This window comes from Athene noctua, chromosome 5 (genome assembly GCF_965140245.1).
Source record: "Athene noctua chromosome 5, bAthNoc1.hap1.1, whole genome shotgun sequence".
Classification (NCBI taxonomy): Eukaryota; Metazoa; Chordata; class Aves; order Strigiformes; family Strigidae; genus Athene; species Athene noctua.
In genome coordinates, this window is record NC_134041.1 from 10,829,412 (window position 1) to 10,845,129 (window position 15,718).

General features: G+C 53.6%; 1 protein-coding gene across 4 annotated transcripts in view; it reads left to right on the forward strand.

Moving 5' to 3' along the window:
* PIK3R3 (phosphoinositide-3-kinase regulatory subunit 3) overlaps window positions 1-15,718 on the forward strand; it is an 81,517-nt gene that overhangs the window by 32,625 nt on the left and 33,174 nt on the right. The gene's annotated exons all lie outside the window — the stretch shown is intronic.

The following is a 15,718-nucleotide window of genomic DNA, read 5'->3' on the forward strand; positions in this document are numbered from 1 at the left end:
GGATGCTCCTGCCATGGGATAGGATGGCCAGGGCAGGAAGGGTCACAGGTGGAGCCACCCTCCTGCACCTGCCTTAGTGCCACCAGCTCTGGAACAGAGGTTTTTTTAGAGACAACTAGGTAACTGTTACCTATTTTTACATTGGGGGGGGAGGGGGTAATTTGTTTTGGGTTCCTATATGCTTCACAGTGACCAGAGTCCCCAGCCTCCCAGTTCTCATTCCCTGAAACCCCTGTCCCATCTCATCCATGGGGGCTCCCCAAGGCATGGAAGTGGAGGAACCCCCAGTTTGTGGGGTGAAAGAGGGCCCTGGCTCTGCCCCTCAGCCCCATCTCCCCAATGCTGGGAGCTTCTGCTGCCTTCACCTGCTCTGACCCGTGGCCCTGTGAGCTGTAATCCCCCTCCTGCTGCACCCGCAGGATCAGAGGCTGCCAGTGCCAAACCCATCCCAGAGAGACGAGGGCACTAGTGGGGGATGGTAATAAACCCTAATGACACCCTGGGGAGAGGAGGAGGAGGAAGGTGACAGGGTCTCCCCAATCTCTTGGGTCTCTAAATAGGCAAAAGGAAAAACCCATTTGCATAAGTGTCTCCTATATTTATAAGAAGCAAAGACAATGCTGGGATAGAGGCTGAGCTGAGCTTTTAACCAGCCAGATTACATTTAGCAGAAGCATTTACCTCTGCCTCTAATCCGCCTGCCACAAAGACTTGCTAACTCCTTCCCGGATTTAACTGGAAGGCTTGAACTCTTCCCACAGAGGAGAGAGTTAAGCCCGAGCTGGTGCTGGAAGGCTGTGGGGGCCAGGGTCAGTGCTCCTCCCCAGACACACCAGGTTTGAGCTGGACATTTTAGTCCCAGACTTAATTTTTTTCTGTCAAGCCGTTCCCACAGGCAGGACAGGCAGTGGAGGGGTAGGTGCCAAAAGTCCCTTGGTCCCTGGGAGCTCAGTGCTGGTGGCTTCAAAATCAGAGCCTGTGCAAAGCAAAAATTCGGACATTTCCAGTCAAAAATCACTGCTGTTTAAATGCAGAGCAGAAGAGAGAGCTCCGAAGGAGCCACCTGGCAGGCGCAGACCCTCTTGTTTTCAGCTGGATTTCTTGCAAGAACAGAAAACATCCGCAGCCGGCGCTGGGTGGCTGGGGCAGGCGGGGTGAGGAGGCTGCTGCAGGATATGGCTGTGCTCACAACACCCGTGACCGGTGTCCCCTGGCTCCCCTGACTCCTCCGCCCCACCTCAGAGCAGCCACATCCTCCATCGCCTGCGCTGGATCAGGCCCATTGGTCCTCAGAGCCCAGGACACCAATGACTGCTGGTAGGCACCAGCACCGTTGCTGCATGCAAGCAGGGTCCATCCCTTTATGAGTATTTCCTCACAGGATGCTTTACCTCCACGCCAGCGTGGGGAGAGGCAAAAATCCCAGCCCTTGGCCTCGCAGCACACTACTATGGCATCCCACGGCACAGGGACCTCGCGCCACTGCCAGGGTCCTCAGTGCCCCATTAAGGGATTTTGGTGGGAGTCTTTGGGGCACGGGGATGACAACGCAGCACGTGCTGATGTCACCGAGCTGGCTGGTGTCGGGCAGCACACAGCTCTGGCAGTGTGGCCAGCACAAGCGTCTCTGTGGCAGCCCACAACCCGCTAGTGCAATCTGCCAGAAAAGACGGCCCAGATGGGAAAGGGGCCAGGAGAAGGGCTGGAGCAGCCGCTGGCGCTGGCATGAGCCCGGCTCTGCTCCGCAGGGTCTGGCCCGAAGGGCTGCACACCCTCGGTCTCACCCTGCGACGCCAGCGCTGAGCCCCGAGTGCCAGGTTTGCAGGCTGAGCCGGGAAGGGAAGGAAGCGTGAGCCGAGACAGCAGAGCCAGGGCTGAAACCTCCCCTGACTTCTGGGAACCCGGCAGCGTCAGATATTTCCCTCCCGGCATGGCTGCACAGGCGGGACGGCGAGTCCCCTCAGCTAGACTTCGCACGCTCTCCCTCCATCCAGCAGCACCTCCCTGGGAGCAGAGAGGGGTGTGAGCCTCCAGCGTAGCCCAGGCCAGGGTGACACCGATGGCCACCATGCCACCACCGCCGCCCCGGCACCGGCTCCTCACACAAAGGCCGGACGCTGGGTGCAGCCGGGGGGTTTCCCGGCTCAGCCGCGGCCTCAGAAGCCCCAGGGCAGAGTGGCTGCCAGCCAGCAGCGCCCAGCCTGGCCTCTGCGTGCCTTTGCTGAGCTGTTCAAGCGGTTTCTGCCACAGTCGGGGCTTTCCCTGCCTTTCCCTTGCTGGCACAGCCAGCTGCTCCTGTGCCGCTGCAGTGGAACCAGTATGAGGAGGTGGGGGACTCTCCGGGCATGGCAGCAGCTGTAAGCGCTCCATCAAGGGTTAATGTTCACAGCCTCGCCATTGAGGGTTAAGCTAGGTGGCAGAAAGCACCTGGCAAGAGAAAATCCACCTCATGTGTTTCCGAACTTGGTGCTGGGACCTGCGCCGAGCTGCGGGTGCCAGGCGGCAGCAGCCAGCAGCGGCGGGGCGAGTGGCCACATCAGCCCCAGCTACGGCAGAACCCGCAGCTGCACCAGCGGGGCAGGACATCGGCCCCCAGTGGGTCTCAGACCCACCAAGAGTTTTGCTGCCCTTCGGGATGTGTCTTGGCGCAACCAGCTGCTCCAGCTGTGGGGTCTCGGTGGGGACAGTGTGCGTAGGGCTGGGGTGGCAGGTTCAGGTCTCCTCCAGCGGTATCCTTCAGCCTCCTGCTTCCAGAAATCACCTGGAATCCTACATTAAATGTGCCCTTAGCACCCTGAAAACATCTAGGCAGGTTTTAAGCCCACCTCCTGTGTTTGCTCTCTGCAGTGGGTGAGCTCCACAGATGTCACCAGGTACATGAGGACACTTTGCAACCAGCTCCATGCTGGGATGGGGGTTGTTGCTGAATAACAAGGATGTGTGGTTTGGTCACCATAGCTTTTGGGTGATGAAGATGATCCTCTTAGGATTGCTGTTTTCCTAGTCAAAGCACAGGGCTCCTGTCTCTGCCACACTTTGTCAGCTGCTGCTTGGCACAGGGCTGAGCAGTGGTGCCCACAGGCAGTGGTGGGTCCCTCCTGTCTGAACCCACACAGTGTCTCTGAACCTCAGAAACTCCAGCTGTGCTTTGCCATGCCTGCCAGCCACTGGCTCCCCCAAAGTCTCTTCCCAGGGGAAAAACTGACTGAATTTCCCCTTGGAACAGCACTACACACTGCAGGAGCAGGAGGGAAAGAGGGGCCATTGCTGTACCACAGGTTAGAAGAGCAAGCCAGGTTTACTTCCTCACTGGCAGACCCAAATTTATGGTGACCTACCCCTAATACGAGCAGAAAATTAGCCATCCCTAATGACAAGCTCCGTGACCACGGCCCAGCATCCTGTCCCTGTACCGCACACCACTCCAGCTCCTCCTCCCACACACCCAGCCCCAGGTGAGTGTGCCCCAAGAGGTCCAGCATGCAAATGGGGGGGTACCAACCAGAGGCAAACAGTTGTGTTTCGAGATTATGAGGTGGCAAGTGGCTGTGAACAGCAGGACCTGGCTATGGAGAGAAATGGGTTTGCAGGCAGGAGGGGGTATATACCTCCATGCATGCTCCTCTCCCCTGCCCAGCCCTGGTGGGGCTGGTGCCTGTGGGTGCAGCTCTGTGGGCTCCAGAGTTAGATGAGTACCTCAGAAATGGTGAGAATCAGCCCCAGACAGGGGTTTCCAGCCAGCACGGAGCGGGGTGAGCAGGGTCCGGTGTGCATGCACATGTGTGTGTGTGTATGTGTTACACACACCCAGGAGCCCACACCTGTTTCACCACTTGTATTCCTTGTTCACTGCCTCCCTAAGAAGCAGCTCACCAAATTTCAATGCCTTCACCCAAACAAACAGCAGCAAACTCTGGGAAACGCTGTTCCTGTGAGCTGGGGTTGGTAGAAAGGACTGCAGAGCCCCCCCCCCGCTCCTCTCCTCCAGCCTGCCGGGCAAGGGGCCAGCTTGGCTCCCGTGGTGCTTTCTGCAAGCAGGGCTGGTATGTTCACCACAAGCTATAGATGGCCTGGCTGCCGCTTACAGTAAATCTGAGTAAGTTGTTTCGGGCTGAGCATTTGAAGTCCCGCAGGCAGCAAACCAGCCGTATCCTACTGGCACAATCGTCTGCCGCAGGCGTCTCCTGTTTCCAGTGCACCCCTTGGCTTTCCCAGCACTGACCCGCTGCACGTCAGCCCCTGTCATCCACACGAAGCTGCTTTCCCAGGGCTTCCCCACCTTCCCAGAGGCAGTCGATGTCTCGGGGAAAGGAGCTACATCTGCCATCAACCCCCCTTGCTTTGGCTCTGGGTGTGCAGGAAGTCGGCAAGGGCGGATGCTGGGGCACTCAGTACTTGCCAGCATGGTCCAAAAACCGCTGCCTGGCCACCCTCTTGCTGCTTCTTTCTCCCATGGCTGCCCTCCAGCCACCAGCTGCAATCTCCAGTGGAGAGACTGGGGGATTTTTCTGCTTTCTTGGGTGAATGTGAAATCTTTGGCCAGCAGATGAACCTGAAGGGCCACTCAAGCATTTGTTTAAGGGCTTAAGTGGGATTTACATGGTGAAGATGTCTGCTCCAGCCCTCTTCATGGATGGGTAACTCCAAGCATTGGGAAAAGTCAAGATTTGGCTTAACCAGAAGAGTCTCTGAGCCCTCGGGTTTTGCATTTTTCTCTCCATTACCCACAAGGATTTTCTGCCTACCCACTTGTTAAGTGAAAACCACTGAGGGTCTCATGTCACCGGTGACTGTGAAGCTTGGGGCTGCAAGGACTGTTCCACACCTCACTTCACATTTGCACCCCAAGTCCAGAGGAAGGTGAGGTACGTGCTGGTGAAAGATTCATCGCCATCTGTTGAATGACCAAGAAGCAGAAAGCAAGCAAGACACTAAGTCACCCAAGGACAGACAAACTCCCAGACACTAAGACCTGCCACCCCTGACCCAGAAGCCCAGGGACATTGCCCCAGAGTAGCTCTGTCAGCCCCATGACATCTGCATTTGGCCCAACCCTTCCCGGCACGGGAAAGGATGCAGAGCAGACATAGTCAAGGGATTTTCCAGGGTGGGAGCTTGCTCCTAGTCTGTTTTTTCAGAAGCATGCTGCAAGCTTGTGAATTGGAGGTATTTTTCAAGTTGGTTCCTGCAGTGGAAGTGATCAAATAATTGTTTATACACCCGTCTGGCCCAATGGCTCATGCTCACAGAGCAGAAACTGGCTGTCGAAGCTGCTGGGATGTGGTTCCCCCATTGATGCTATGGCATGTTTCTAAGAGGAAGATGTTGAGGCCACAGGTGCCTCTCCAAGGCAGACCCATGCTGTGGTCCAGGCACAGGGCTGGCCAGTTGCTGGGCTGGATTTATGCTGCCTTTCTCTCCATGGAGTCACAGGAGGGTTGTACCTGGCAGCAGGCTTTCCCCTGGTCCACTTGCCCAAGAGGGTGCTCCCAGCATCTTCTCCACCCCTTGTTGTCTCCTTCCCCCTCCCAGCAGTTTGCAACTCTGACAGCCCATCTCTGGCTCTCCCCACCTCCCCGTGCTCCCTGTGCTGGAGCAGGCATCGAGAACAACCCTGTTGCTCCAAGTGAGGATGGAGGACACACGTCCTCATGGAAAAGTCAGGGTGTCCCAGTGGCAGCCCCCTCCAGCCCTCAAAATGATGGTGATGTGAACATTTGTATTCAGACAAATCATTTTTTCAGGCATTTGTAACCCCTTCTGATGTTTTTTTCTTCTTCTCTTTCTTTGGGGTTGGAATTATTCTGGCTTTGTGCAAAAACCAACTCTGAAGTGCTCAGGGAGTGGAAACCTCCCATTGTACTTCTGAAAAATAATATTAATTTTCCCTCTCCTTTTATGAAGAGCTTTCTCCCCAATGGCTCAGGACTGGAGGTAGGCATTTGATGTGGAAATAGCCCTTGCTGAAAGAGCCCTTTTGATGTTAGATTTTCACAGGGTCAACTCCAAACCAACCGTGGGGGGCACTGGGTGCCGGCGGGGCTGGGCCCCAAAGGGTGTCCAGGAAGGAAGCGGGATGAAGGGGAGGTGCTGCCAGACCCTTATCCTGCTCGCCTGCCATTTATCTGAGCAAGAGGCAGGTGTTTCCAGGCTTTCAAAGACAATAAAACCAGAGGGATTTCCATTCATGAAAACTGCCTTTGGCCTGATTCAGCTCCAGGATGTAAGGCGGGTGTCCAGCCTGCAGTGAGCTGGTGTGACAGATGCAGTTCTTGGCCATCCATGCTGTCTCCCCTCTGACAGCACGGTGGCACCAAGTTCTGCAGTCCATTAAGCATGGCTGTGCCGGTCCTCCTGCTGCCTTCTGCACCAGCCATGCCCTGCTGCCTGCCACTGCCCACAGCAGGACCTGTGGCTCTGGCTAGGAGGCTCTCACGTGTCCTAAGACCAGGTCTCTACCCCTTTGCCCAGTGCAAGAGAGATCTGGCATCTCCCCTCAACCACAGAGACCAGAGGCAAGTGCAAGAAGCAGAATTTGACCTCAGGTGCAGGAATGCAACAGCAAACGGAAGGAGAAGACACATTGGCTGATCCCATCACACGCAGAGCTCCCCAAAATGCCTGTGCTGAAACCCACCTGCTGCAGGGAGACAGTGCCAGAGGGCCATGCCGTCAGCAAGAGGATGATGTGCCTGAGCTTGATGTGTGTGGTGGTAGGGCAGGTTAGCCAGAGCACCACAGACCCGGACAGCATCTGCAGGCAACACCATCCCCATCCTTGCTGCAGGGACACAGGGGACAGTGAAGTGGATACTTGCTTTGGGACCGAGCCACTGTCTTGGGGTGCCTCTGGTGGCAGGGTGCTCGGCCACCCATTTGCTTCTTTCAGTCTGACATTGCTCCTAACTACTTATTTAGTGGGTTTAGTACCCACCAACTTTGCCTCCTGTAGAGCAGAAGCAAGATTTTCTCTTCTTCCCCTGCCTCTCCCTCTCCTACTGTTTTCTCTCATTTAATTCCTCAGAGCACTTTTAAGAGGCTGTTCATCTGGGAGGTATCACGTAAAACAAAGTTGTATTGTGTATGTTTGGTCAAAGCGAGATAAGAGCTTCCAAGCGGTGGAGCAGTAAAGGTGGCTTCTTCAGGTGTTGGCAGCTCTCACAGAGCACACAGTGTTCAGGATGTGTTAACCCACCGGCCGGGATTTGCATAGGTACAATATCCCTCTTCACTTTCTGGCAGGTTCTTGGCCTGGAAACTGTTGTATTAAACCTTAGACCAGTATGTTGGCCCAGTAATCAGTATCACGCTATTTACTTTGTCTCTCCCCTTTTCGTAGACAATACACATTTTATGCTTTGTCAGCAGAAGGCAGGGCGAGAGCTCACTCTTTGGGGTGTCCCACTTCTCTTGGAAGCTGCAGGCACCCAGTGCTTTGGCAGCTGCCAGCTTTGCCTACACTCTGCAAAGAGCACATCCAGCACGTGTTCATGGTACCTAGAAACAAAAGGGTTTGCACTTTGGTCTCTACTAACCTGTGTGTTGTGAGAAAGACACGGTCACCTTTTTACCCGAAAGTTTTGTCCTTGGTAAAATAGGAAGATGTTGCAAGTTTTGTCTGATCCTTGAGAAACAAAAGAACTGCTGGACATCTGGAAATCCTGGATGCAAGCACTGTGCCGGCACAGCTCAGCCCTAAGGCACATGCTTAGCAAGACCAACGTTCCCGGGAGGTGGGGGACCCGCTGCACATGTGCTGCGCAGTCCCTCTCTGCACGGGCAGTAAAGCTGATGCCTTCCAAATGCTCTGGATTTGTTGCACGTTTGGAGGACATCTGTGCAGCATAGGCACTGATGGGCTCAGGCTTCCAGCAAATGGCCGAAGGATTTACCTGGTGTGCAGGGCAGCTGAACTTCAAGCTGCGGTGGCTGATCTGCCAGCGCGTGTCCACCAACAGCTATGCTGCTGCAGCTGGGACTTGGTGAATCTGTGAAATTTTGGGGTTTGATGGTGATAAAGTCTCATCTGGTGGTGCAAAGTGGTGTGGTGGTTTGAAGGGATGAGGGAGGTGTTTTCCTGCATGTTTCTAGAGGATGCCTAGGACTCCACAAGGCAAGCATGGCAACAGAGACATGGGCTGGGTTCTTGGTGCCTTAAAGTCCTACCTGTCCTTCAGGAAATTAATATTCTTCTCTTGGGAACCCAGTGTTATTCAACAAAATTCCCCTTCAGGTTTGGAAATCTTCAGCAGGGAAAGAACCTCAATGCAAAGGACAGACAAAAAAGGTCTTGAAGCTGATCTGCAAGTTGCCTTTGCTCAAGCCCTCCCTGCCCATCACCTTGGCTTGATGAGGAAGGCATCGCCTTCATGTGCTGGTTTTTAAATGCTTACCCTACACAGTTCTGTTTGCTTTATTTCCCTGCTTAGCGTTCAGAGACTGTTCTTCTTGCACTTATTTACTGTAAAGCAAAGAAAGCCAGGGAAAATGATCTCCAAAGCAAATAGAGCCATGTTTCCATTTGGGAAAACTTAGAGGGAAAGCGCGTGTAGCTAAGCAACAATGCATGATGGTAAATGGGTCATTTTCCAAGGCATGAATTGCATGTGGATAACTGCAAGGAAAACAACCCCAGCCAACACACTGCCGACGTTTGAATTCTTGGCCTAAGACATTAATAAGAAATGAGATGTCTTTTCAATACTCGCAAGAGCTCCCTGGGTTGTTATGGGTTTTTTTTCCCCACTTTCAAACTCCACTTAAACCTTGGGTGTGAGCCTCCATTGCTGCGGCTGGGCAGAGCTCTGAGTATAGATGCGTTGCAGTGAGGTTCCTCGGACCCGAAGAGCGATGGGTCAGCTCCACCGCATCCCAGGGAAAGGGACAGAGACAAGGGAGTCCCATGGCAGAACTGGGGACTCACCAATGAGAAACTTCCTTCTGTTTAGGGCCAGAGTGAAGCCAGCATTCACTCATGCATTAGCATTGGAGCTTGATCTCAGCCTCCCCCCAGCAGTACGCAGGGATGGCTTTGCTCATTTATCCTCCCTGTGTAACTAGATAAATCTCTGTTGCAAGAAAAGGAGGGCATTTTCTTACCATGGGGTAGCATGTTATGGATGTACAAGGGTACTAGTACTAGGATAACACTAGCTATGGGATCATAAAATTGTTCGGGAAGCCAGGAACGGGAGAGTTTGCTGGAAGATAAAGAAGTGAGATCATGTTTGGTTGGGGTCATAACATCCACATCACGTAGCTGATGCATCGTAGGCGACAGTGCTTGGCTCAGCCATGGGTGAAGGGTTAGGGAACCCTTCAGCTTTGCATCCCAGGGCAGGAAAAACAATGTATTGGGTTTGGTTTTTTCATAATAATAACAAATGTACAGAGTTTAAACTTTGGCTTTGAAGAAGTGACCACTCATCTGGGTTTTTCCAGAATTCCTCCTACCGGGAACAGTGCCACCTTCAAAGCAGTGCTGGCAATTCAGCCTGAAGGTCAGCAAGTGGGATGGCAGCAGAGCAGGGATGAGACCTTGCTTTTCCTAGACGTGCCATTGATTTCCTCTTCCTGCTGCTTGCATCACTGGCTGTGATCAAAACATACACTGCCGTGTTCATTAAAAAGAAAGTTATTGCAGGAAAGTTTGGGGATTATTTCTTTCCTCCATGAATAAAGTTCTACAGTTCTTCTTAAAATCAGACCTGAGGAATTTACAAAGTGGTTATTGTACATTCCTTGGGAAAAAAAAAAAAAAAAAAAAAAAATCTGAGCAAGTAGTTCCAGTGCATTAAAGCAATGAATAGAGGAAGTGAAAAATATTTTAAATTCCTTTACAGTGTTACATTTCAAAAATGTCCTGGTTTAGGATATTAGAACTGGGCGGGGGGACTTTTTTCTCCCTCCTTTTTCCACTCTTAATTTCTCTGAACTTGTTACAAGTCTCCTTCCATTTTGCTCACCATTTCCAAGCGATTAAATAGAGAGAGGCCTGGAACGATGACAGAGATGTGAAGTGCACAAAGGGACCGGAGTGTGGTCCGATAATTCTGTAATTGGAGCTGCTCGAGGCAAAATTTTTTTCAAGCCAGTGTAAATGGGGATCGCTGAAACCCTTAACAATCGGTCTGTCAGGCTGCTTCTTTAATGGATTGCTCTGTTCAACTCTCTCTGTTTGTCACTGGCAAGATGACAAGAGAAATTAGTGTACTGGAAAATATAAGGTAACTGGCAGCTCCCTCGCCCGGTTCCACGGCCCTGCAGACCCCGGGGTGCCGCAGTGCCGGAGCCCGGCTCACCGGCTGCTCTGCCTCCTCTGTGGAGGAGGAGGAGGAGGAGGGGAGCTTGCAACCTCCTGCCCTTCCTAGGGGTAGGAAGACCTGCAAAAAGACCCCACGGCTCTGGGACTGACATAGTGAAGAGTGTGTGGGGAGAAAGAAGGGGGGCCCCCCATGGCCGTGGGGTCCCTGCAGCACCATGCGCAGCTGGCTGCCGGCCGGGATCGGGGTGGGGAGAGGACCTAAGCATCCTCCCAACGCCGAGGCACAAACCTTTCATCGGCTGCGAACCAGCTTTGTCTTCTGCTTTTACACCACGGATACTTCCTTTGGGTTTTTAAGCGCCATGGGTTAATGTCAGTCTTCTGGGGGGGTTGGGTGTAGGGTGAGACCATGTGTGTGTGAGTGTGAGTGCACACAAGCACATGTGAGTGCGTGCAAGTGTGCTCTGCTTTGGAGATGCTCTGACACCTCCATTGTTCGCAGCCAGCCTCTGAAATTTGGCAGCGACATTGCCCCGAGGCTAGAGATGTACCTTTCGTTTTTCCCATGAAATTCCATTCTGGTTTGGCTGAGTTATAAAAAAAAAAAAGTTTGAAAATCGCCATTTCCCTTCTGCTGCCTGCATTCTTCAGGAAAACTTTGGCAGCCTGTCAAAACAATAACTGAACGTGAACTTTCTAAAGAGCTGGCCCGGTGCTGTCTGCCAAAGCAGCAATTCAGCACAGCTCAGCACGGCGTGTCCTTTCCCTCACCCCCCCGTGCCCACCCCCTCGCACACCCCTCCCCAGGCACCCTTCGGCGAAGACGTGTCCACCCTGGACACCAGTGGGCAGAGTATGGGGTTGGCATCCACTGCCTGGCTGCAAAGGCCACACACACCTCCTCTCCCCTCGCAGGAGAGCGGCTTTCCCCTTCCAGACCCGACCGTTACTCCTGGCAATTTTGGGGGCAGAAACCTCTGGAGCAGTGAGGACGGGCCAGTCCAAACCCTGCCGAGGAATACTTTAGGTCCAGCTGCAATAACCTACGTTGTAGACATTTATTTAAAAGATTTTTTTTTTTTGTAATGTTATTTCCTATGTTAAAAGAATTTTGTTTACAGTGTGAAGCCAAGTGCTTTTAAGTTAGGAAATGCCTAATGTATGATTCTTCTCAAGTTCAACCCTGTGTGCACTGTGCTACAATCTTTACGTACGTGAGCCCCTATTTCAATCTCTTTCCTTGTCCTTGTCCTGTGGACATGGGAGGGAAGAGGGCATGAGCTGCTCCGACAGCTGTAAATAAGACACTTCCTAACGTTGAAGTGTTTCATTTGAATGTTCTTGCAGACCGCATATTATTCTTTAATACAGGTTTTTAATGCAATGTATAATTTTCAAACCAAAGCACCCAACTTCAGCACACTTGCCAGAGTTTTCCCTCACCACAGAAATGTGGCTGCATCTGGGGTGGAGCGAGGCAACCGTTCTGCAGCCTGTTAGGACATAAAATGACTCTAAAGCACAGAGGAGGCAGCGCAGTCCTTGTTAAAAGTGCCCATTACATTTCATATGAAGGTGCAGGAGGATGTGGGGAGTGAAACTGATGTTACTTCACCCCCGCAGGGGTTAATACTCTCAATCTGGTGGCAAAAGTTTTATGGTCCTGGGGTATTTTTGAGGCTCAGATTGTACAGTTCAAGGGAAAGATGGCTCAGGAAGACAGGATGAACCCCTGCCTTTCCCAACACCTCTTCTCCTGCCAGCAAGCCCCAGGTTTAGCTTACAGCACACTGAGCCACACTGAGACCCCAGAGGCAGAGTCTGAGGCAAGGAAGACCAACCCTCTTGCCTTCCCTCATCTCCTCATCACCAGGAGGTGAGAAACAGGCAGGAATAATCTGTTAACTAAACCAAACTACCACAACTGGTTGTTCTCGTGCTGTTACTTGCAAGATGTGGCTACCCCCTGGGAAGCTGGCCACCAGTTATGGCAGATACTCCACAAATCCCCGTGTGTGTGCAGTGCAAGGCTAGTAATTTTGTGTAGCATTTACTGCCAGCCAGGGAGTTGCCCCTTCCGAGGCAAATGCAGCTCTACCTTCTACAAACCCCTTTCCAGCAGGCCCTGAGCTCGTGCTAATGGTGAGGCTAATATCTGGAGCTAGGGAGTGGCCAGGAGCCTCCAGCCTGCCCCAAAAATCTCTCATCATTTTAGTGCGTTTGGCTGGTAGCACTGTGGATTCAGTCCCCCTCCCTCCTCCACCCCTCCAACTATAAAAGCCTGTTGTGGCCTACATTCAGCTGTCGGATATCACATTATCATGGCTCGGCAAAGAGGAAACCAAGCAGTTTGGCACAAATGGCTTTTCTGTGTTCAGCCTGTTCCAGCGTGGGTCCGTTCGGCTCCTCCTGAAGCACATGGAAGCGCTCAAAACTTCAATATTTAATCTTGCCTTGAAATGCAAATTGTCAGATCCAAGGAAATGAAAGCGAGTGAATGCATGGCTGTCGATGCGGGGACATCGGGGAGGCAGCAGACGCTGTGCTCACTTCTTGCCTTTCAGCCTTAGCATGGGGCACCCTTTCTCGAGCTCAAGCATTATCATTATCACCATTATTTTATTTCCGTGTTTGAATGTAGCTTTTCCCAACTTTGGGTGATCTAGCACTCAGCCAGACCTTGAGCATCCCTGAGCACTCAGCGTGCTCCCAGTTTTGTTTCTGTTCTCCAGGGGCACTGCTGTGATGCTGGATGCTCCAACTTTGTGCCCGTGGAGGAGAGATGCGCAGGCAGAGGGGATTTTGCAGTGTGTAAGGCAGCACATGTGCCTCCCTCTCCCCCTCCACGGCATGCACATGCACACAACCACTCACCCTATTGCTAGGCAGGTGCTGTGGCAGGAAAGGGAGCACCCCATGCATGCATGTTGGGAGCCAAGTAATCCCGGATATATTATAAGCACAGTTTTGAGAAATAAAAACACATTAATATTCTGTTCTCTCAAGGCATTATCCTACTGTTTACCATTACACACAATCCTTTGCCTTAAATTGCATCTTTGATTAAAGCAGCAATGAAAGAAACAGTGCTAATAACAAAATGTATTCTGCTTTAAATCACTAAAGTGAAAACATCAATAAGCTGTAACCATCAGTGCCGCCATGAAAATGAAGGCAACCACCATGGGAAACAGCAAGGATGAAATCCACTTTGCCAGCGTAAAAGCCAAGTAATTAGGTCTTATGTGGGTGGAACTTATAATGAGGTGCAGGAAGGGGGAAAATGGATTTCAACTGGAGCCTCCCTCCCTCCTTCCTCCCCAAGCCAGAGCTGCTAATCCAAGTTTGGGGGCTGCGGTAGGGATGGCAGCCCCATTTCTCAGCACTGTGGGGTCTGCAAAGAGATGTCCACATCTCCACCTGCACCCATTGCCCAATCCTTGCAGAACTGCTCTGCACCCCTGCCCCACGCACCGACGGTGGGCAGCAGATGGTTTGTACCCACAGCACCAACTTAAATTTCACTTGGAGGGGTGTATGCTTCAGGAGGGGCATTTCACTTTGAGCAAGCTCGAGCTGATATATTGCATCAGCCTGAGAAATTTAATTTAAAAATTAGAAAAATGAATCATATCTGGTTATCATGGATTAATCGGAGTTTCTGGATGGGGATATAAAATTAATTTCTCTACAGTGAGTTATGTGAATCAAAGCCCTGTGCTCCTCTGCAGTTGTCCATCACTCAAGGAGCTCCATTACTGGAGCAGCACTGATCTCAATTGCTTGTCATGGAAGTTGTGATACATCAGCAAACTTCAGATCCTCTGCGCCCAGCTCTTCCCACATACTCTTATGTTGGGTATAACCTTTCAGATATTAGAGTAGCAGTCACCTTTCAGTTCACCTAAGCCAGGAGTGTTTTCAGGAGCTTTCTACCTGGTGTCAAAATAGGAGAAATTATTCATAACTCGTCCATGCTTTAAAGTGCAAATAAAGCAGACAACTTCAGTGCTGGGTTTTCTAATGTTCCCTGACATCTCCACAGCAGATCAAGGTGCTTGTTCCTCCTTGTGTCTGTAACACTGGTTGGAAGTCTTCAGAAAGGACTTTTCCTTAATTTCTCAACAGCTGTCATTCTGCCTTTCTTTAAGGATGCTTTGCTGTGCTAAGACCAAGGGCTGGCTGCCGAGCTGGCTGCATTTCTACCTCCCGCCGGTGCTTGTGGGCTGTGGGCTCAGGGTCTGGCCATCGGGATGTGGCTGGCAGGCAGGCTGAGGTTCAGTTCTGGGTGTGTTTGCAGCTCAGACTTATCCCAAAGCTCGTGAGAGGCAGCCGTTCGGTTTGGTCCTTCTCCTGGTTACGTCCCTAGAAAGAGTGCGGGGTTTGCCCGGGGTCACGCTCTCGTTTGCGGATGGTTACGATGCCCTCTGAAACGCTCAGGTTGTTATGCTGGGATCTCAGCAAGCAGTGCCAGGGTCCTACAGAAGTGAGGCCGGGGCGGAGAGCCCACGTTTCTGACAGCAGCAGCAGGGCAGGCTGCGGGGAGGGGGTGCGCTGGGGTTGGCCAGCCCAGGCCGCAGCCCGAGATGGGGACAGGGGCTCTACCTGCACAGGGCCTCCGGGGCCTGTGCCGCCGCGCTCTCTCCTACAGACCCCATCCCCGAAGGGGGGGGCCGGCCCTGGCTGGAGGGCGGAGGGCAGCAGGTGGGCCCGGCGCTGCGGAGCACCGGCCCGAGGGGGTGCAGCCCCCGCGTCGGGGTGGGCTGGGGGCGTTCCCCCACCGGTAGCGCTGGGGCCGGCTGTAGCGGGGGGCGCAAGACCCAGCCCGGGGGCTGCCCGGGCCGGGGGTGCGGGGCCGGGGGTGCCCCCGCGCCCCCTCAGCCCCGTCCCCCCTCTCCGCCTCAGCGCTCGCCTTTCTTTGTCCCGCTTAGTAACCGGGGCTCCCGGCCAATCGCCATCGAGCCGGCCGGCTCCGCCGCCCGCTGATTGGGTGGGATGCCCGGACCCCTCTGCCAATCCCGGCGCTCGCTGCTCCCTCAGACAAAGGCAGCAGCTCTGGCAACGGGGCTCGACTCCCCCCGCCCCCCGCGCGTGCTCCGCGGCGGCAGCCCCTTGGCGTCAGCCCGGCCGAGGGACCGGCCACCGCCCCGACCGCCTCAGCACGGGGGGGCGGCCGCGGCGGCGGCGGGCAGCCGGGTGAAACTTAGGAAAGCGGGCGGACAGGTTTTTGTGTGGTGCCGAGCTCCCTCTCCGGGCACGTCCCGCCGGCGCCAAGAGGGACGTTCCCCCGCGCTGCGCTGCGCTGCGCTGCGCTGCGCTGCGCTGCGCTGCGCTGCGCTGCGCTGCGCTGCGCTGCGCCCTCCTCTGCCCCGTGGAAGCGCCCGCTCGCACCGGCCGCCCCCCCGCGCCGTTCCGTGCTTCTCGAAGGGGTTAAAAAGCCGGTGCAAGCCCCGC